At 36.4% G+C, this 23953-nt stretch overlaps 1 protein-coding gene and 2 non-coding genes across 4 annotated transcripts in view; 1 reads left to right on the top strand and 2 right to left on the bottom strand.

Annotated features, from left to right (window-relative positions):
• The window catches only part of LOC113230643 (ion transport peptide-like), a 123267-nt gene extending 99948 nt beyond the window's left edge, over positions 1-23319 (bottom strand). The window contains exon 1 of one of the 2 annotated variants that reach the window (XM_026464648.1): positions 23238-23319. The gene's annotated coding sequence lies outside the window, so the exon portion shown is untranslated. Of the gene's footprint in view, positions 1-14271; positions 14632-23237 lie in introns of those variants that run through there. The other variant, XM_026464649.1, reaches the window with a different exon arrangement.
• Trnay-gua lies at positions 22555-22648 on the top strand. The gene is made up of 2 exons: positions 22555-22591; positions 22613-22648. It is a non-coding gene; the product is annotated as a tRNA-Tyr (tRNA).
• Trnav-cac lies at positions 23048-23120 on the bottom strand. The gene has a single exon. It is a non-coding gene; the product is annotated as a tRNA-Val (tRNA).
• Positions 23320-23953: the final 634 nt, after the last annotated feature.

Raw genomic sequence — 23953 nt, 5'->3', positions numbered from 1 at the left:
GTGTCGCTCACCGCCAGGCGCACGACTTGTTCGTCCCAATACTTGGTATTATAAAAAAACTATACTAGTACAAATACCCAATATCCTAAATTTTTTTCTTTTTTTTAAATTTGCTCGTCTCTTTCTTATTTGTAAGAATTGATACTCCACGGTATTATGTAAATTATTTGGAACATCATAGCGACATCTCTTTAAAATGGTTTAAACTAATTTGTTTCTGTGTTTTATCGATTGAGAAACTATAGTGCTGAAACTCTTTTGATTATCTCCTGGTGTTCCTCTTACCACACCTGACCCTATAAAAAAAAAGAAAAATTTTACATCTTCACAAAAACCTACTCACACACTCATGTCCAAGGAAAGGAACATCAAACTTGACACTTTTGACTTCCGTTCTTATAGTAAACGGAACAGAGTTAATTTTAAGTCTTAAGTCTCACAAAGTGCTCTTGACCGTGTGCAAATGGTGAATGGTAATTTGGAGAGCGTAAGCCGATATAGTAAAAATACTGCAAATGTTTGAACACATTTGGTGAAACTACATGAACATAGAATTTGTCAATTTTACGTCAAAGGGTGTCGACGTCGCAGTGGATGTGGAAGCCGTACCGTCACTGGACATCATAAAAATATTAGACGTACAATTAGGTTGTGGAATTAACTCCTAGCCGACGGTTTTTCCGCAGGAATTCAGCGTGGAGTCCTTCAAAATGGGTTTAAGAAGGGTTGGCAACGCGCTCGTGTCGCCACTGGCGCTGCAAGCGTTCATAGGCGATACTGGCCGCTTTCCATCAGGCGGGTCATATGCTTGTTTGCTGCCTACATAATATAAAAAAAAATGTACAAGTCAGAGAAAAAATGTCTTAGGTAAGGCAAAACGGATCACATCATATAGATTCTTCGACATTGCTACGAATATGTATAACACTATAACTACACCCAAGATAAGTGAGTATGATTCATTTTTCACAGAATAAGGTAACTATAGACCATTACGTACACAGCTATATATAAATTAAATTCACTTCATTCATTCATAGTTAGGTTTACCAAGTTTCGTTTTTAATTCGGACAACTAAGCATAATAAAATTTTTTAAGTATTGTCATTGGTTTGGCCTTGTTGAAAGGTCTACAATGTAAGTCCCGAAAACATCGAGTATATAACCAGAAATAGAGACGAAATGTCATTTAATCTGTTTGATATTCTGCCAAATCATTACTGGGACTACTACGCTCTGATTAGCCAGCCGGAACGCGAAACAATTGACGGGTGTCGTCAATTGTTTCACTTCAAAACTCGACCAGTTTAACTTGAGGTTTGCTATATTGGACAAAAATTGCAAAATTACATATTTAATTATTTAATTACCGATGAAATGTGATTCCGTTTGTTTTGTGATTAGATATTTTGCTGTCTTTCCCATACCACCGAATCGAACAGCCCCTCATAGTTAGAGATATTATCTTTATTACAATAAATACAGAATATTTTTGGAATAAACGGACACGTACACACAGGTCAGTTGTTGGCGCTGTACTATTTCAGCTTTCTAATTTGTGATTTCAGCGTAAACGAGAGTTGATGTTTAAAAGTGATATCAGTACCGTTTGACTGAAGAGTTGCCAGATGGATGGCCGATATTTTGTTTCTATTTCTGGTTATATACTCGGTGAACGAACGAACTAACTAACTAACTACCATTAAGGATTAAACTGGGTCCCTACGGTATAGTCCGCCATACAGGCCGATTGTGGATTGGAAACATCACACGTTTCCCAAGGGTTGTGTTCTTTCGACATGTAGGTTTCATGGCGTTGCTATTTTCCTTCATAGTTAGCGAAGGATATTTCTACAATTTTTTAATATCAAGTAACGGGACGAACAAGTCGTGCGCCTGAAGACAAGCAACACGCCTGTCCATAACGGTTGCAGTGCCACTCAGAGCTTTAAATCGCAAAGACCTGAGACATAAGTTGACAAGTCCCATGTGCCTATAATCAAGCACCCTTACCCTTCAAAACCGGAACACAGTAATGCTGACATTACCTACTGCTTGGCGGCAAAAATCGGCAAAGAAATATTTACAAATGAGCTGGGAACTTGAAGGACTGCGATTGGACCATACCGATCTCCCAATTCGTTCATTACAGTGTGGCATGCACTGCAATGCTCGTCATCGACACGGTAACAAGAAGACTGACATCATAAACAACAACTTTTGTTTCACAACTTTTAATAATTGATCAAATATTACTTTCACACAAAAATAAAAATGTTTAAATAGATCACTCTAAACAGTGATAACTCTGTGAAAAACGCAGGAGCGCGGGTGGGAACCGTCGAGGAGAAAGCTTGCACGTTTAAACTTACTAAATATACACTTAAAAAGTATCAGATGGTACAACAAAAACTTAAAAATTAATTTTTGGTAAACTTATTATGTTTTGTAAAACAATCATGGAACAAAAGTTGTTGTTTGTGATGTTACTAACATAGTCCTAAGAGGTTGTGGCATTTTACAAATAACCCTACACAAAATATATTGTTTGTTATATTACACGAACCTTTTTTCGACTCCTGTATCTAGAATTCAAAATGTAATCAATAACCCATTAACCCCAAAATCCACCATTATTTTTAAAAGAAGCAGAAATAATTACCGTTACGGAGGCTAAAAATAAAGGAGAGGAAAATCTGTGTGGAATGACGACGCTAATAAAGCTGGTACTTCTTAAATTATCGGGTCACTTCCATTTAGTAGTGATTTACAGTTTAACATAATTTCATTTTGTCCGCAAAATTAAATGTCCCTGGTCACACTACATTTACCGGAAACTTTATCTGCAACGTATATCTTTCGTGGTGTAATTCCTGCTTAGACATCCATCAGCGAGTCAAAACAATAAATCTTATGAGACTAATTATAGACCGGGAGGCGGCTGGCGCTACGACATACGCCATTTTAAATTATCTATTAAAATTTATGACGTCAAGAAGAACAGACTACCTTATGATACACAGTGATAGAAAAGCCTGTGTTTTGGAAATGCATTTGTTACAGAAACACCTTTTCTACTAAAGACAGTTTTACCGAAATAACTGGCCCGTCTGATATATTAAATGGTTTTAATTATTATATATGGCACGAGAGAAATAAATTTCTCACAGATGGCGCTACGGAAAAAAAGTCGTTAAAAGCAAAGATGTGCAACAAATACATAGAAAAATATGTAAGGTCCGCTGGTTCGTTCCGTGGCTTAGTCGACATAGCGTTTATACGCTAGCATGGTTTACTAGAAGACGTTGGTTCGAATTGAGCTTCGAAGGCTTTTTTTCTAAGTGCGATATTTGTATTAATAATTACAACAAACTAATGGAGTAATTTAACAAAAAAAAAATTGAATATCATGGTGGTGAAGCATAAAAAAAACTTACACAGCTTCGAAAGGCATGAAAGCCGTTATAACAGTCACTCCACAGGACGACTGAGGGTCGTACCGCGTCGGTTCGCACTCACTGAAAAAAATCCGCGCATAATTTTGTTGAATAATGCGTATTATTCCATTCCTTGTAATACTATATATTAGATAAAACAATGTTAAATTTACAAGATAGTAAGTAAATCTAAATCTAAACCATACTGTCATCTAATAAACTTAATGGTTTTGTTGCTTCAGAATCTTTTGCGACCAAGAACATAATTGCGTTTTAGAAATTAAACAAAAACTGTTCAACGCCATCTAGCGGCGTCTCACCCAAACTACGTAAATTGAAGCTTAGGTAAATATACTCTTCCTATTTCGATCTCTGATAATTATTTACTTATTTATGATTCCAAGAGTAAACAGCAAGAAACTGCAATTCCATGACAATAAACCATAGCGTGGTATGACGAAGCAAATTGTTATCCGACTAAAAATCTTTACGCAACGTCACTAAACTGAGGGATTTTCCCAAAGCTAAATTGAAAATTGGAGCAACTTAAGTCAACACGTCATATTTTTAATAGTAACTACTATGAATACTGATTCACTTGAGGACGGCAAGATTTATAACAAAAGGTATTATCTTCCTTTGTAATACTACGTAAATGGGTTTCCTAAAGAATGGGTTTCTTAAAAGGATAAAGATCACATTAATATTCCAATGATACAGATGGATGTTCGACAGTTCATAGTTTTGAAGTGAGAATTTGTGAAGAATAATAATAATGCCGCACACATTCATAGTCCTGTATCGCGGGTGCCATGGACACACGCATACACAACCACAAATTACACCCAAACTTACAAGAAATGTAGGCCATACAAATATTTCCCCTGGCCCGGGAATCGAACCCGGAACCTCTGCGTAGCAGTCCAGCATGGTAACCGTTCGGCCACGGAGGCAGTTATAGAACCCGAAACCTTGGATAGTTTGATGAATTTCATTTTTAACCGACTTCAAAAAAAGGAGTAGGTTCTCAATTCCACTGCATGTTTTTTTTGGAAGTATGTTACGCGATAACTCCGGTATTGGTGAACCGATTTTCACGATTCTTTTTTTGTTGGAAAGAGGGTACCTCCATAGTGGTCCCATTTCATTTTGAAGAAAATCATCCACCTCTAAGGGTGGTTGATCACGCATGACCATTCATTTTTATAAATAGCCTAAATTTTACTTAAGGAGTAATTATTTTTATGGTTGGTTTTGCTATTCTCCAATTCAAGGCGTTTTTCTCTCTCAATGTACTTTGAGTAGTGAGAACCGATTTTTATTATCTCCAGTGTCAAGTCCTGTATAGCGGCGAACTAGGGGATATTTCGACGAAAAGTCGTGCGCCTGTACATAGCAGTTGCAGTACCAGGGCAGTGAGCTTTAAATTTCAAAGTTCTGAGGGTCACTGATACTGCGCCCGTCATCCTGAGACTCAAGTTGACAGTCCCATATACCTGTAATTTTACCAGCACCTTTACCCTTCAAAATTAGAACGCAGTAATGGACACATTACCTACTGCTTGGCGCAGGAGTAGATAAGATACTTCCCTGGACGAGCTCTTTCACGCGAAGCTCTACTGTTTCTAAAAATAAACTACATTACATTTACAAACTGTGTATTAAATGCGGTAAATAAATAATTTCGAAAGAAACTCAATTAGAAGCCCCAAGTCAAAGACCGAGGGTTTTGGGGGCGAGGTTGTAATTCCTGTACCGCCTGTGAAATGTACAATGTTTTTTATCACACTTGCACGTAAATAGTATAATTGCACGCAGGCTAACTTGACTATAACACTCGGGCCTCTTTTCTTTTCATTACACCGGCCATGGCTGAAATGAGAAGAAAAAAGGCCCGAGGGCTTTATTTGGGCCATTATAGTCAAGTTAGCCTCCATGTAATTATACTATTTACGTGCAAGTGTGATGAAAAATTTCTTACTCGTTCTACTCGGGGGAATCTGCCTTACTTCAATGAGATATCGATGTGTCTTGCGAATTTTAACGATTTCAACTTCAAATGTTATTTATATACCTATGAAATAAAGCTATTTTTGAATTCACATTTTTTTTAATTCTTTTAATTAATATGACTATATTTTAGAAAAGAGAGATGCACTGAAATCATAGGCCAACATTTTTGACAGTGCATAACGCCATCTAGCGGCATTTCACCTAAACTACACACCTTAAACAATGTTCAATGAATAGTTTATTTTGGATGAAATTTATTTTTCATAATTTTTAACCGACTTCAAAAAAGGTGGAGGTTCTCAATTTGACTATATTTTTTTGTATGTATGTTACGCGATAACTCGCGATAATTGTGAACCAATTTTGACGATTCTTTTTTTGTTGAAAAGAGATACCTACCGACCTCAGCAATGGTCCCAATTAAATTTAAAGAAAATATTTGACTTCTGAGGGTGGCAAAGTAGGAAATGAATCCGGTTTCACGCACATTCCGGTATCTCCGAGATTCCGAGTTCGATCCCCGGCTGGGTCAATATAGAAAATTAGCTTTTCCATATTGTCTCGGATCTGGGTGGTTGTTCCCGATTTCCATGACACACGTGCTTTTGTTACTTTGGAATCCTAGCAACATAAGTGTATTGTCTAATACAGTCAACCGTGACCATGGGACCTGTAAAGGGCCCGAAACGTCGGTTTGTTCGAAAAAACAAATATACGCTATTTAAATCCGGAAAAATAGTTTCATTTCCTATGTGCAACAATCGCGAAAACCTAAGAGCTCGATATGTATTGTCTAATATTTATTTCTGTTACGTATTATTTATTTAGTAATAACAACAACAGTGCATTGCATATAGAATCGTTAAACGGTTTTTTAAAATATAACTAGTAGCAGTAGGTACAGTAGCACTCCTTGTGAAAGAGTGGGTCCAGGGAAGTACTGCCATCTTAACTATTTCTGCCGCCAAGCAGTAATGTCGGTTCTATTGTGTTCCGGTTTTGAAGGATAAGAGTATTGGTGAAATGTATGTCTCAGGGTGAAGGGCGTAGTGCCAGTGCCCTTAAGATCTTTGCGATATAAAGCTCTGAGTGGCACTGCAACTGTTATGGACAGGCGTGTAGCTTACCATCAGGCGCACGACTTGCTCGTCCCGTCACTTGATATTTAAAAGGAAACTCGTTACAAATAAAACAACCTCTTTTATCGAATGCAAAAACCTATCACATATTCATAAATTCACGTTTCTTAGAACCAGTAAAAATGTATGACGGCAACAATGTCGTATAAAGAATTATTTCATAGTCACAACCGTTAATTAAAACACTAACATTGCGACGTCAGACATTTGCGTCAAGAAACGATCGTCATGATTAAAATCTTCGCAGAATTTTCAAGTGAACAACCTGCGCAATTTAGGAACTACTGCCAGTGTTTCTTTTTATAATAATATTAAGTAACGGGATGAACAAGTCGTGCGCCTGATGGAAAGCGACACGCTTATCCATAATTACGTACGTAACGTAAATAATATCAGTTACGCAGACGATATGGTTTTGTTGAGTTCGTCGATTGGTGCCCTGAGGAGACTGCTTCACATTTGTGAAAAATACGCTGAGACCCATGGACTGAAATGATGGTTCATTTCACTCTTGGTCACATTGTATCTGAGAAAACCATTTCAAGGTGGGTAAGAAGACCTTTACCACACTATCGTCAATTACGCTAGCTGGCACTTCACTAAACAGAGTGGTCAGCTTTAAGTATCTGGAACACTGGGTCACTGAAGATCCAGTCACTGAAGAGAAGTGATGACTTGGTTTTGGAGAGAGAGCGCAAGGCGCTGTCTGTCCGCTGCAATATGCTGGCTCGCAGGTTTGCACGTTGTACAGTGGTGAAGACGACACTTTTCTAAGCTTTCTGTCAGTCCTTCTACACGTGCAGTCTGTGGGTCAGTTACACACGGAGGGCATATAGCGCTCTGCGCGTATAATACAACAACGCGTTCAGGGTGCTGATGGGGCTGGGGCGCCGCTGGGGTGGATGGCTTCCACGCCATAGCCCTAAAACCATTCTGAACACGGTCGCACACAGGTGAGACAGTCCAATGATTGAACATTGCCTGAGTCTACATAAACATTAGATTAACGTGTATCACTAACACTAGTTACGTAAGAATTTATGACTGGATACTAAGAAAATATGGATTATTTTTATCTGAAATAAATTATATTATTATTATTATAACAGTTCCAGTGCCACTCAGCGATTTAAGTCGCAAAGATCTGAGGCGCTCTGCCACTGTGCCTGTGACCTTGAGACGTAAGTTGACAAGTCCCATGTGCCTGTAATTTCACCAGCACCCACCCTTCAAAACCGGAACACAGTAATGCTGACATTACTGCTTGGCGGCAGAAATAGGTAAGGTGGCATACTTCCTTAGACGAACTCTTTCACAGGAAGTTCTACTAGTACTACTAATACTGGGTTTTCAATCAAATTGTGCAGCCTTAATCGTAAAGGAGTCATTGAAATTAAACTGACATTATATAGTTATCGTAGTGACAAAGTATTTGGTTACCTACACATGGTGATTGTTGGCCAATTATCAAATATGCAATTACAAATAGCCATGTGAAGTGCCACCATCAGGGTGGCAGGCGTGTGTTTGCGATTGTTTCCGATGTAAAGCTCTGGGTGACACTGAAAGTGCCATGGATAGACGATTTACACCAGTAGCACGACGCAAATTATTAAAAAAAATAAAGAACCTATTAACAAAATTCATTAGATCGCACTGTATTACTTTTGCGCTATGATTTTATAAAAAAACTGCAGGGCATTAAATAAATAAACCTTTTTAAAATTAACTAAAATACGTTTGTAAGTTATTTAAATTGTGGAGGCGGTAAAGGCCAAGTTGCAAGTTTATAAGTTAAAGATATGCGAAACACAAGGCCCGCATCCAACTTATTCTATCTAAGTTGTATTCACATGCTTCCATAATGAATGCATCTGATAAAAATTACGGTTAAAGAGAACAGCAGCTTGATTTTTATTGCCTCTCCCGATCGGAAACTGCATCTCTTCCGAGTCGAGGCGCATAATTGCGATTCACAACTGGCCGATCGGAAACTTTTGTCGTTTCAAATCGGTAACAATAGTTGATTTAACTCACAAATTCGAAAGATATTGCAGGAATCAGGTTCATCTTCTCGCTCGGAAACCCATCTGATTTCGAGACTACCCGATCGATCGGTTCGATTCCGGTTTGAATCAAAATCAGCATGCTGAAGCCAAAAATAAAGTCGTTAAAGATAACTTTAATAATGATATTACTTTAGTAATGCCAGGCTTACTGCGTTCCGGTTTTGAAGGGTAAGAGGGCTGGTGAAATTACGAGCACATGACTTGTTAATTTATGTCTCAGTGTGACGGATGCTGCGGCGGGGCCCCTCAAATTTTTACGGTTCACAGCTGACGTTGGACCCTCGACGTGATTACGCTAATGTTGCTGCTGCTAACCCACTCATTGCTCCATAACCACAACCCAGGAACGGAAGAAAAAGAAGTTCTGACTCATTTTCGAAGCTGTGTCGTCGGTACCACCGAGACGATCGATTTCAAGAACATATTTGCGTAAAAGTTTACGTAAAAGCTAGACTGTATTTTCTACTCTGGCAAAAAAAGGGGTTCTACGTAATTGCGAAGCACGTTATACCATTATGAACAACAACGACTAAAAATATTCCAAAACATTCCAGTAATTAATTTTGAACGATATTCGAAATTAATCAAATTTCCAAACTGATCGTTCCAATGGCTGCGTAAGATCTATTATTTGGGGAAAACTTAGAAATTTCGTCTTTTTTGAAGACGAAAAATATTCACGAGGCAATATTACCCTTTTCATTGTGTTATGAAACTTTATTACGAGAAACGTCGGGCATATGTATGGCTGCTTTATGTAACCTAGGGGTCGTAATATCCTTTTTAATGCTTTTAATTTATTAAATTAATGACGTCTATTTCGCCGTCCAACTTTCTAGTTTAGTTTCTTTGTAAATAAGAAATATTAAACACAGCGCCATCTAGCGAAATAAACTAGAATCACTTGGAGTACAAGTAAGGTGGCATAGAAAAAGATAAAACGGTGTGACGTAGCGTGATCGTGAAATTGACAAAGTCGAACAGCTGATAAGCAAAGATTCTTCGCGCTTATTAAAGTGAACATTTAATTAATTTTGTATTAAATGCAAAAGATAGTGGTTGTTAGTAAATTAGCACAGATTTAGAAGTGGAACAGTGATGTGTTTAAGTGTGTTTTAAAGTGTTGTTGGGTTTTGTAAACACAACATAACCTCAAACAGTAAACAAATCACGATATAAGAGGTAGGTACCTGTTTTTAATTTTTTTTCAATAAATTAGATATTATCATCATTTATTTTTTGGACTTACTAAAATTAAATATTATTTATATATCATTTATGGTTTTAATCCAAGAGTCGAAGGGCCAGTGATTTTCCAATAGGTACGATAATAATAAACAGCTTTGTATTTGAGAATTGACCGCCGTCATGAGGTCATGTCTTTAATTGGTCATTTAGGAAAGTTATTTACTGAAATCTGATTTTTAGTTTTCATAACATAAGTCCGTTTAGATTTATAAAAAAATATATGCCCAAATGCAAAAATATCGTATTAATATGTAGTCTATTTTAAAGAACTATTAGGCAGAGATTATTTTTCCCTACGCCCCCTGTACTGTTTACTTCTTAATGTTTTCTTTGTCCCTGATAACCTTTGAGCAAAAAAACAATACATTTTTTTATTAGAATTTTGACTGTGAGTATTTCGTACGCATGAAATGAAAAAGACCACTGAGTGTTTCAGAAATACTCTAGACATTATTATTTATTTAGACGCTAAGGTTGAATTAGAATATAACAATGTTCAAATGAACCTCTGGCCACATATACCAAAATGTTTAGTAGCAAAATTTTTGATTCTTCGGCACAGGCTAAGGTTTCGAATTGCCCATACTACCAGATTCAAATTTTTCTTCAATAGTTTGATTTTTTGACATTATATTTAATTTTCTGACGTCATATCTTTACGGTGGCCATTTTGAAACTCCCATAACGTTTTAAGGAAACAAAAGACGGTTGAAGTATTTTTTTTATAAACATATTGTATTTTTATACAACATCAAGTGAAGGGACGAACAAGTGCGCCTGATGGCAAGCTACACGCCTGTCCATAATATTTTTTTTAATACAGTTGCTCAAAACGTGGTATTTTTCGTACTACATATCGTGCCGAAAGTTGGATTTTTCGCACTAGTGCTTTTTACTTTTCCATTTTTTTTAAATTTACTGTTGTTTCAAGTCGTAAACATAGAACTAAAGAGGTTGTAGATTTATTTAATATTTATGTGCTTTGTAACGTAAGTCATTCGTCATTAAAACTTATATTTTAATGACGAATGACTTATCTGATGTTTGTAAGTACATCTATTTGTTTAAATTGCATAGGTGTTTTATAAAACAACGGATTACATTTAAAAATACCAAAATATTTTCTATAAAGATGGCTGATTGAGTATTAGCAATGACCGGAGGTGAGTATTACGAGAGACGGCTGCACGCCGCGCCACTAAAATAGTAATTTTAATGTGGCTGAATACTGGGAACAGTTGCCACCCTAAATTTTTTAATTCGCTCTGGGCCTTTTGGAGGGAAAAGTGTCGTTTTTATTTTGACTTTCAATTATTTTGTGAAATCTAGTTTAAAGTGGAATAGGATAGTGCTATTGTGCCTTAATCGAAGATTAAAACGCGAAATTATTCGAATCTCGAACTAAAATACCCGTATCGGCCCGTTCTAAGGAATCCCGAGTCAATCCAAACAAGGCGTCTCAAATTGCCTATCTTCTTTGTGGCGGCCATATTTACAGAAACATAATTAAAGATTCGCTCTGGACCTTTTGGAGGGAAAAGTGTCATTTTTATTTTGACTTTCATTTATTTTGTGAAATCTAGTCGTTCTGACTTCTGTCAAGGACATATTTAGAGGATCAGTCGAGGTACCACAGTGTCTCTACCACGAGTGTTGCTAACGATAGAGGTGCGCGTTTAAGCACTATAAAAGGTTTGCTTTTTAAAATAAACACATAAGCACGCTTTTCAATTTAAACGAAGCGCTATGAACGTGCTTATGTTTTAAGTCCCACCATCTACGTTTCCTAAACAAATTAATTAATGGATATGAATAATATATTTTTTGATCAAAATAAAACTCGTGTTTTACAAATAAACTTACTTATCTTAGAACCTCTATCTACTCTAGCTTTTCTCTATCAACACGACTTTGCACGCTTTTTTAACATATGTATAAGTATATGCGCTTAAACGTTTTTCTAAACGATTTTGTAAGCTTCTAACTAAAAAGCGTTTAAAAAGCACGCCTTTTTAAAAAAGTACAAAGTTGTAACATTTTAAACATTAAACAGTTTTTCCCGTCTGTAACTAGCGCCCCTAACGGTCACAGAAAGAAACAACATTTTGTATACAAATATTTTACGCGGTCGCGGTAATGAACTGTCACTATAGACATCACATGTATAGAGGCACAGCTGATTTGTTTTTTACCCAGCTGCCCCAGCAGGAAGAATACGTTTTTTGGGTGTATGTGCATATTATGTACGGAATTTTCACGATAGACTGGATATGGCGGCAAAGTTTAGGTTGGCAGGAACACTCAAAATTAAAGGTTGTAGTGCTCGTACGGTTGTAGGCGAGTGTACCAATTTTTAATACTGGCTGCAGGTTGGCAGTCTTCTACGACTTTAAGACTAGAACAGATTTCAGGAATATAAACGTATCGAAACCGGAAACAACTCGTGCACGGAGTTCCGCAAAATTCACATCTAGTTCACACCTATTTTTGACGAATTTGCGTAACGGCGTTATCTGACTTTTCCGCATTAATTTGAATACGAGGATCTAGACGTGAGTAATGCGCTAGAATGTTTTCTAGCGCATTGTTTGTTAACAAACAAATTAGCTTTCTCTTTGGCGATGGTGTGAGCGAGTGATCCATCAAACTTTGACAGTTGCTGTAGCGATGTTCTGCAGAAATTCGCCTTGCTCAATTTAATAAGAGTCAACCTTACATTTAAGAGGTATAAAGTCAGTCGGAAAAAAGGCTTTAAATAAACCTTACGCAAAGTCGTTTTGTAGGACGAGGCGTCTCAATAGAAGGCTTCTTTTAGTATCCGAATGTTTGCAGCTAAGTGGACATCGTATCTTCGTCTGATAAGCAGATGGCTTTTGTGATTCCGTACGTTATCAATCATTGTTAATGTAGGGGTGAGCTGTAGCTCTTTCAATTGAAATATTTTGTTACAAATAAAGACTCCAAAGCCTGACAGATCATTCCAGAAATAATATCGGCACGGCTCGCTTGAGCGTCCAAGGAAAAGTTAATTCTCTGCTAATGCTAAGATGTTTAAAATTACTACATATTAGCGAAATCTCTTACCGTACGCTATGTTTGATCCAACATCGCATAGAGATCAGAACTTTCTAGAGGAGAAAAATCCGATATTTTACATTCATAGTCATACTACTGCAGTCCATTGCTAAACATATCTCCTGAGTAATACTGATGAAATCCTGAGCAAAATTCGGTCTTCAGCTCCTTGCATTGTATCAACCTGTGCACGTCATGCCATTTGGGTAGAGACGACTCACGCTACACTTACCCAGACGTGGTCTCCACTCCAGAAAACGCCTGAAATAGATCTGGGTTTGTTGTCAGCAGAAAGTCAAAGAATGACCATCAGCGTCAGGTACAAGTGTAGTGCTTGCGTGCGATTCTATTACTAAACAGTGGTTCCATTCGGGGAATAACAACCTAGTGACGGGCGTTAAAATAGCTTTTTTTCGTGGAATAATCCTCCTAGGATACTTCTCCGCTGCGGGGGTAACGATGAGGTTATGCTGGACTTGTACCGGCTACAACACCACGGTGGCTCTAGTGGGCTTCTCGGGTGCTCTAGTAAGTGGAATCCCGGATCGACTTTGCGCACTGGAACCCGGGCGTCAAAATTTCTGGAGCAACAGAAGCCAATAAATAACTGTTGCTGAGATAACTGTATCGTGTTGAGAAAGTGTTAAAACAGCCGTAGTCATGACGTCACGCTGGAACACGGCTTGCATCGGTTGATGCCTTGGATGGTATTCACCAGACACCACAGTAAACTTCCACCGGGAAGATATTATTGGTTTGACACCAGCCAGCGGTAACTTACAGCGCTAACAGCCGAATACCTGGACGAATATTAAAGGATTAAAATTAAATTGTTCTGAATTGTCCTCTACATACATATACATAATATTTTATTTGATGTTAGGAATTTTATAAAATTTAGAATTATTTCTATCCTATTTTGTAAAAATGTTTTAACCACGCTTGACATTGTTGTTGATTTTGAAATATCATATAGGTATTTTATTTAAAAAAAAGAAGAAAATTATAATAATTCTTACTTAATTACACATCTTTTGATATACAATTGCCTTTCAATAAAAATGTACTGAATTATTGTAAAGTTAAAAATATAACACAGAATGTCCCGGAACTGCAGTTCTGTAGGTTGAAACTCATATATTTATGCAGAACACCATTCACTATTCAACTGTCAAGTTTAATTTATTTAAATGAAAAGAAAACAGAGACCACTAAAACCTCACCCGTCGGCTTGTTTTAATAAACGTGTAGGAGATTACACTTAACGCTAATGACTTAACAAAGACTCACCTAAAACGTTATCGCATCAGGTTAATGGAACTTCTCGAGTGACTCAACGGTAGAGCCAGAGAAAGCGACTTCTTTTTCTTAATACTGTAAGCCAGTCTTCGAAATTCAGGCATGTCCGGCGTTCACAACAAACTAAATTTCTTCAACACGACACTATTTAATATCTCATCACTCACACTGCATCCAAAAGCCACGGGTTTCGTATTTCGTTATCGTTTTCGAAAGCTGGGTACCCACATCGTTCGTTCGCCGACTCTGGTCGAGTAAAGGCTTACTCAGACTGTCACATGGGTCAGAGATTTAACAGGATTCCGTAATGGGATACCCACGCAAGGAAGTACACAATAATGCGAAACAAGACAGCAGACGCGATAGACGTATATAAGATTTATTGAATTTTTGTTTCTGGAAATGTAGAATGAAACCAAGTGGAGCGAGAGAAGCGGACTCTAAGCATTGACTGGACTGCGCTTGGGCCGTGCAGGATGCGGCCCATTAGGCAAAAGAGCGACCATTATTGTATTGTCGTGGGCTTATCGTAACGCTTGTGTCTCCTTAAATTGCGGGAACGATAAACGTGTGAGTGGCTCCAGAAAACCAGGGGCGCAGGAATGTTCTTTTATGTTGTTTTTGTGCAACTGACTAACCTGCATTGCTCATAACAATATATATTATATTTCACCAGTGACAGTTCGCCCGTTAACATCTTTGTCTGACGATTTGTGTTGCTAAAGACGAGTGGACTTAAATGTGGTTGAAACAGCCCAGAACGAATAAATGAAAGGTCGACTATTGCAACTCAGAAAGCGGATATTCATCGTTTGAAACAGCACGAAAGGGAAAGTTAGACAGTAACAAATGACATAATTAAAATTCTGCGAAAGCATACTTAGTGTAGGAACACAAAGTGCAATTCAAACACCTAAGGGTACGTTCCTTATGTACATAACTCTTTCATTATGATAAAATGGCAGTTGGTCTTAGGAACAACGGCATTAAGAGGCCAAAGAAGGGATCAAGTCACGGGACCGGATCCAGGGTTACTCACGCTCGTTTGCTCAATTGGTCAGTTAACCGACGATCCACTGAAGCCCGTATTTCACATAGGAACCATTGGGAAATATGGGAAGGACCTATTACAATAGGTACAACTACTTTGTAACAAAATAATGGAAAGTAAAGGGTCTCTCAGTAAGAGTGCACTATTTCATTTAAAAATAAAACACATTTTTGAGCGAGTTTTAATTATTTTTATTGCATTATAAAGTAGACATGTGCCGATTGAATATGGAATGAAATATCCGGCCCCACCACAAATGGCCCCCGTCGCTCTGATGACAGGCCATTGCTCTTTTCATGAAATTTTCGACGACTTTTTGAAAAAGATGTGGCTGTATCTATGACGCGTTGATCAATCTTGATATCAGGAATTGTTTGTGGTTTATTCGCTTAGACTATAGATTTCACAAAACCCCAAAGAAAGAAATGGCACGAGGTTAAATCGCATGATCTTAGTGATCAGCATGCTGATTTTGATTGCCTCACCCGATCGGAAACTGCGTCTCTTCCGAGTCGAGGCGCATAATTGCGATTCACAACTGGCCGATCGGAAACATTTCAAATCGGAACAACAGTTGATTTAACTCACAAATTAGAAAGATATTGCAGGAATCAGGTTCATCTTCTCACTCGGAAACCCATCTGATTTCGAGACTACCCGATCGGTTCGTTTCCGATTTTAATCAAAATCAGCATGCTGATGACATCAGAATTTCGTGAGATGATTTGGTCTGGAAATCGTTGCTGCAATAAATCGATTGTTTTATACGCGGTGTCCTGCTGAAACAACATGTTATCCAAATCGAAAATTCCAAATAATCCCCGAAGTTTGCGAGATATCTCAGCGTTACTTTCCCCATTTTTGTAATGGCTTTTACAATAATAACGCGTTCTTTTTTTGTGTAGCGCTCCATTTTTAACTTGGAGGATGGAAAAAAAGTATAAGATTTTTAATAATTTAATTTAATTTTTAATAAATTTAATAATCATAGATTTAAATAGTGCATTCTTATTGAGACACCTTTTTGTTGATTTGAAAACAGTGAAAATACTATAAATAGTCAAAACGTGGAATTGCTGGTAGTAAAATGAAATTTTTTAATATCATTTTACTACCGCGATGGATGCAGAAGAATCGGAACTAACTAAGACGATACAGTTAAAACAGGTGGACTTAAATTAATAAAATCGAGGTAATAAGTTCTCAAGTACGAGGTAATAAGTAACTCAGTACCTAAAGTTTGTTCTTTTTTTATTGCTAGCGTCAATAATTAACGTCAATTGCGCTGTAACACTGAAACTAAATAAGAAATGAAAAAAACCGATTACGTTAGAATGATAGTTGTCGATCTTGTTTCGCTGATCCCAGATATGATAATAACTCAATTTCGCTAAAAATTTCGCTTACGTTAGTTATGACAAGAGAATAGAAAAATGGTTATATATTTTTATGATATCCTCTACCTAAAGTACAGAAACATACAAACCACAAAGGAAATTAATTTTCTTCTTAACACATCTTAAAAACCCAAAAAAGGTTGTTTATAGAAAACTATGTAAGCAATGGCTCATATCTGTATAAAAATCTAGTAACAACTGGTCCCCAATTAAAACTCCTAGCAATCCTTAAATGTATAAAAAAAAATTACACGGACGGCCATTAAATTTTAAAATTATTACTAGTTATTACTTAAGGTAGGTTATTACTTAGTGTAAACTCCGCATATTAGCTTGGTGCAGCAAGCCAACAGCTAGCTACAGCTGAAGACTGAAAATTAGCAATGCTGAGTCTTTAACCTTTTTGTATACATCACTCAATTGTTTTTTTTATCTATTCGTTTTTTATGTATGGAGAAATAAATGCCTTTTTATTTTATTTTTATTTTTAAATAATTGCTTACTGAAACGACTATAAAGAATATAATACAATTTAGTCAGTAACATAGATATAGAACTATATCTATGGTCAGTAGGATCGGATTAGTGGAAAAATCGCTTGTAAGAAGTTTTCCAACTTTCCCATTCGATACTTATTTACTTAAAGTTTCTGAATTCTTTACCAAAATGATTGATGTTTGAAAAAAAATTGTCCGTTTTGATAAATTGTTAACAGACAACCAGTTTAATGTTCTCAGGGTGAGGCCATAAACAGTGCGTACGATCAAATTCGATCGAGGATGCCTGCAATCAACGCGTAAGGTCACCAGGTTTATGATCTGTTAAGAATTCATTTGTTACTCTGACGTATTGGGGGCATAGATCCGTGCAACATTCTTAAGGTCTTTTTTATTGACGCCAAATTATCTGTAATATAGCTCACATCACATAGCTATATTGCTCAAATAATATACCTAAAACAAGTAACCACAGTTAAAAGCATTAAAAGTCTGTATAACTGTCACAAAAGGGAATGCTCCATGCATTTCCCACTGAAGGAGTAGAGTCCCTCCCCATAACCTTCTGAAGCATTTCGTCTGTACTTTAGCCCTTTTTCGTAAGCAAGTAAACAGGGCTCTCAAAAGCCAGCATAGGTAATTATCACAGGTTTCTTACCACGATATGATTTCTTTTTATTTTCCCGATATTTCGGAACTGTTGTTTACACGCTCCATGGTCACGGTTTAACCGGTCAGCGGCAGATGTCAGCAGCTAACAATAGACTTTAGAGAGATTAGATAGATTTCATATCTATCTAATCTCGTTGTAATTAGTGATAATGATTTAGTGAATAACCACGAAAGCTTTAGAATCTATAACGCAAAGGTAGTGCAAATATCCATGGCCGGCGAACCCTGACCCACATAGATGGAGGTCCTCTAAGTGGCTCGTCTGCTCGTTTATCTCCTATTTCCCCTCCTTCCATTTGAATCGCCTGCTACAATCCCCTGGGGGATTCATTTGGATTTTTTGTCGACATGGATCCCCCCAATTGTAATAAAATGTCTCCAGGGGCACTTAAGAAAAAGAACTTTCTCCATATTCGAATAAGGAATTTTTTTTTCTAACGGTAGGAAACTGGATAGCAACTAATGCATACTATGCGTGTCAATTAAAGCAACCTGCATACCGCAGTCAATTAACGATTTTGTCGCTTTCCGCTCACTGTAAATACACTGCTTTACACGACACGATTTACTTTTATTAACAGTTCGATATTTATCGTAACACTTGAATAAAAAAAACTGCCGATAAAAACAGTAAATTCCAAAAAGTCTTTAAAGTGACCTGTGAAGCTAACAACTCGTGGTAGTTGTACTGTAAGTAGTTGCAGAGTTGGGTCGTCTGCAGACTGTCTTGATTTAATAAATAAATAATGACTGAGATTTTTATACCATTTGGGAAAAAGGTTTATAATCTTTAAACAGCTGAACCGTCCGTGTTCATCAAACATTAGTAGCAGTATAGGTCCTTGTGGAAGAGTTTCTGCAAGGAAGTACTGCATTGAGTGTTTACCAATGATATTCATAATTGGGAAATTAACGTGTAGCCCCTGGCAAAGTCGTTATTACAGTACCGGCTCTGACAGACTACACCAGTGAGGTCAAATCTCAATTCATTATCGAAAAAGGTATAATCAAATGCGAGTCGCATCTACATTTAGATTTATAACTAGTATTGCAAGGGGTAGCTGATTAAAAAGTTTTAATAAAACGAAAATAATAGCGTTTACTTAATATATCGTCAATTCGAAACTGCTTTGATTTTCATTGAGCTTTAACGCAGTTTGCTGGAGGTAGAATTTGTGTTAGCCAGCGATATTATAAGTGACGATCGTATTAAAAATTATTTTTAAAAATATCGAATTTCGAAAAACAATGCCGAGTTGTGTCGTAAAATTGTACATCGATAACTTTCACTGCACTTCACTATTGACAATAATGTACGTACATCAATTAGCTACTTACACGTAGTTATGAATTAATACGAAACTTGATGAGCGGACAAACGTCAAAACGGCCATCATAGTGTGCCGATATTATAGTTGCACAATACATTTCATTTTCGAGTTCTTAGGTTTTCGCGATTGTTACACATAGGAAATGAAACTATTTTTCCGGATTTAAATCGCGTATATTTGTTTTTTCACGGTTGACTCAACCGAGTCAAACGTGACCATGGGACCTGTAAAGGGCCCGAAACGTCGGTTTGTTTGAAAAAACAAATATACGCGATTTAAATCCGGAAAAATAGTTTCATTTCCTACATTTCATTTTGTTTCCACCCAGGGACCTTCCGCTTATTACTTATAATTATTATATTCCTAAAAAGAAAAACAAATTAAATAAGAAAAAAAATAGATGTCGAGGTGTTGAAATTTAGGTATGTTATGTTTGGGCTTTTCTTTCGGGAAAAGCAAAGATCTTTAGACCATGCAGCCTAGTTTTTTGTTATATTTTTTAAATTCATATATTATGTAGGTCACCACAGTAACTGTTTATTCATATTGTACATACTCAGTAGTCAAAATACTCTGTTGCTTATTAATTTATAATATTGAAGTGTTGTATCGGAACCGGACACCAGTGAAACACAATGTGTTTATGAAACGCCACATCTAGTACGCTGGTAAAGTATCGTTGTTCAAATTTAAGTTTTTTTTTTTTTTCAATTTTCATGCATTGGAAACAGATTTAAATACGCAGCCAGGTGCAAGTAACGGTTACACACAACTACGAGGCGCGGTCGTCACACCACCTCGTTCCACCAATCATGGCGGCTATACAGCGGCCTTCCTTTGTACACACTTTAATTGAATTAATTGGCGCATTCATTTTGCAATTTTACTTTTCAATGCCTTACCAGTAATTAGTTTTCTTGCTCTCATTCGTACCTGAGTTTACTGTAGTTTATTGACATACGTTAAAACACTTCATATTTTTAATAAATTAATTAAATATTTTAGTCATTAGTTATTATTCGATGTTAGTCAGGTAACTCGCGTTTTTAGGTTTTCACGATTGTTGTCAGCCGTTACAAGTGTTGGGTCATGGAAAAATTCCCATTTTGCAAAATTCATATTTTTCAGAAAAAAATATTTTTTCCAAAAATTTCCACTTTTGACAGTTGACACCTACCAAAAGTTGAAGATACTGAGTGAAAACGATTAAGCCATTAAAAAGATTTTTCTTTAATAAATAAATAAAAAATTTGAAATTTTTCGAAAAATTGACCAACAGTAGCCGTGGTCATAGGACCTGTCAAGAGCCCGAAACATTGTTTGTTTAATTTTCAATCTTACCTACTTACATTCTACTTTTAATATTACTTGTAAGCTTGATCGACGGATTAGCTCGATTTGATTGAAAAAATAAACAAATGGCAAGTGATAATAAACCTTTTCAACCGAAACATATACTTTATACCTATCACTAGACGAAACCAAAACATCACCAGTTAACAAGAATAAAGACTGCAAACTGCAAGACTGCAGCGGTTATAAGAAAACCGTTAACTTTATATAACATTGTAATTAGTTCTCAGTGTTTAGGAAATTGGAACACTTAAAATACTTAATTAGTTAGTTGCAACGTCCACGTGACTACGTTGCTTTAATTTCTGTTAGTTACGTATACGTGGCTGTTTGTGGGTTAGCAAAAGTCTTTTAGGTTATTATTATTATTTATTTATTGAGCATTGGCTATAGAGCCATCAGCTTAAAAATTAATTTGTGAAAAAACTGTAACTACAAAAATCCGCCATTTTCAGTCTTTTAGATATCCCGATAGGTTTTCTTACATTATTAAATTAAAAAAATAACACAAAACGCTTTAGGCTTGTTACATACACAATTTACAGATTTGATACGTTAAATATTCGTTACACAATACGTTACTTGACTTATGCCGTCATAAAAATATCAGCATCCTGGACCTCAGAGACCAGAACCAATTTAGCAACATGAGAGCTCGTTGCGTGTGGGCGCGTAGCCGGTACAGCGAATGCGCAAACACCTGACGTCGGCGTCGGCATTATGAGGACACAGTTCCTACAAGTTTCTTCCTATCTCGCGATTTTAATCCGACACGTAACCATTAACTTGCTATCTTTATTGTCTTTGAGATTAAATTTATTTATATTTTAATATTGTATTTATAACACTCGCAATTAAATTACTTTTCAAATTATTCGCGCTGGGTGTTTTGTGCACACAGCGCTTAGCTTCCATGCCGCACCTTAAAGAAAAGACGCTAGCGCCATCTGTGTTTTTAGAAGATTACAATTTGGTAGAGCGAACGGGCATTTTGTTGGTAGCAAAATCTTACTATTGAGAAAAGATAAAAAAAACCATGCATTACCAAGTTTTTTTTTCGCGATTCCTAAATGGAAATGAAACTATTCTTAACCGACTTAAAAAAAGGAGGAGATTCTCAATTCGACTGTATTTTTTAAGCGTGTATGTTTCGTTGTTACTCCGATTTTTGTAAACCGACTTCGATGATTCTTTTTTTTTGTTAGGTCGAGGTCAGTAGTGACCCCATTCAAATTTGAAAAAAAATATTTCACCTCTAAAGGTGGCAAATTAGGGGATAAATCAGGTTTATTGGATTTATATATTAAAATTACCATAATAAATAACATGGTAGCACATCGAAACTTATTAATAACAAAATATAAAGTACACAATATTATATTTCTAAATCATTGTGAAATGTCATTGTCTAGTGTGTGATTTGATAAGCTATTTCCCAAAACCGGAAGTAACTGGTAAACGTTACTCTGCAATCTAATTTGCTTACAACTAAACAGATAATTAGTTTATTCTTGTTTGTTTTCATTTATTATAGAAGTTACAAACCGGGTTATGTCCATAGATATTCTATATCTATGATTATAATCATTTACGTGTTACTAATACGATGCAATTGACGTCAATCCTAAGTTAACAATTTTCGTTTGTAAACAGGTTTAATTAAACATATATATTTAAATAATTGTCTATATAGGCAGCAAGGAACATTGGTAAGTAATTAATAATTATACTACATAACACATTAAATAAATACTACTTTATACATTAATGCGATTGTCTCATGAACTTACAAGTTTTTGTTGGTGTTGGTATACATTGAAGCTATTACATCATTTTACATAGAAGCTTCACTGTATCAGTTTTAAAGTTTAAAATTTTGTGTTTTTGCCCTTCAAATTACAATTTACCAAGAGTGATGTAACTTAATTCCATGCCGTAGTAAGTAGCTGTTAATTTCATCGGCTCGACTATCACCTTCGATAGCTCAGTTGGTAGAGCGGTGGACTGTAGTTGTATACAAAGTTGTAAGAAATCCATAGGTCGCTGGTTCAAATCCGGCTCGAAGGAGTTTTTTTTGTTTATTTATTCGAAAAAGTAAATTAAAATATAATATTATGGAATACATAACTTGAAATTATCTTAAAAATAAAAAATAAGGATGAGGTACGGAAAAAATATTATCTAAACACTAAAGAGTATTGCATTATCTGTGCTAATACTAAATACTTGGAGAAACTACTTATTCGTTACCTTGAAACCTTCAGAGAGGGCTTTCTTGACCAGTGTTTTAAAATAGTCATATAAAAAAGGTAGCATTTTGAACACCCTCTCGCAGGGACTTTGCTTCATCCATTTAATGCAGCCATTGTATCTTAATAAATAAACATATTACTTCCGTTAAAAAGAAAAAAATAATATGAATACATTTTAATTTTCCTTAGTCCTAAGGGAAAAAAACAAAAGCCCTGTTTCCGCCCGGGATCGAACCGGGGACCTTGTGCGTGTGAAGCACACGTGATAACCGCTACACTACGGAAACTTGATATTGTGTGACGAAATTATGGATTGCATTGTAGTACTACTTTTAAATTAATGTTAATACTATCAACGATTAATTAGTTATTGTTAGATTGGAAAAATAAAGAATAAAACTTACATTTATTGGACCCGAGCACAAAAGACACAAGCACAATAAAAGCACAAAACACGAAGCCGCGAGCGCCCTCTACAGCGGCGCCAAGAAAAGCGGTTGGCGTCACCCAGCTGCCATTGCTTTTATAGAGAACTAAATTGCAGCCATTATGGACCACCCGCTGAATAGAACTCATTACAAGGGTGTGTTTTATGTTTCGCGCAAATTTGTAATCGGGAACGCACCCTGTTTTCATATCATTTATATCTCGTACCAGTATATTCCGACTTATCTTTATACTACTACCACTAACGTATCACCATTTACCCATTGCCGCGACTGTACGATATATTAATCTCCATGTAGAAGAAAAGCAGCAATGTAACAAATTAAAAACGAAGAAGTGGCTAAAATTGAGCGTTGGAATAAAGGTTTCAGGGTGAAGTCATACGTCAATTGTGAGATTATTTTCACGCTGATGTTCAAAGAAATGCGTGGTGATAAAGCTCTCATCATAGCCACATTCAGAATCTGTGATGTGTGACATCAAATTGCTTGGTTTATGTAAATTACACTCAAAGGCATAACAGGCAAACGTCTATATATACTTCGTTTTTTAGCACTAAAAAAAAGAACATTTTGGGTGTTTTATCAGGCGCCATTTCATTCAGGCATTTTGTAAGCGAAGCATTTTAACAAATACCGTTAAAGTAAATGCTCAAACATATTTAGGTAATTAC

Source organism: Hyposmocoma kahamanoa, unplaced genomic scaffold, assembly GCF_003589595.1.
Source record: "Hyposmocoma kahamanoa isolate Upper Pololo Valley unplaced genomic scaffold, ASM358959v1 64, whole genome shotgun sequence".
Lineage (NCBI taxonomy): Eukaryota > Metazoa > Arthropoda > Insecta > Lepidoptera > Cosmopterigidae > Hyposmocoma > Hyposmocoma kahamanoa.
Note: the sequence above shows the minus strand (reverse complement) of the source record. Positions and strands in the feature narration are given on the sequence as shown.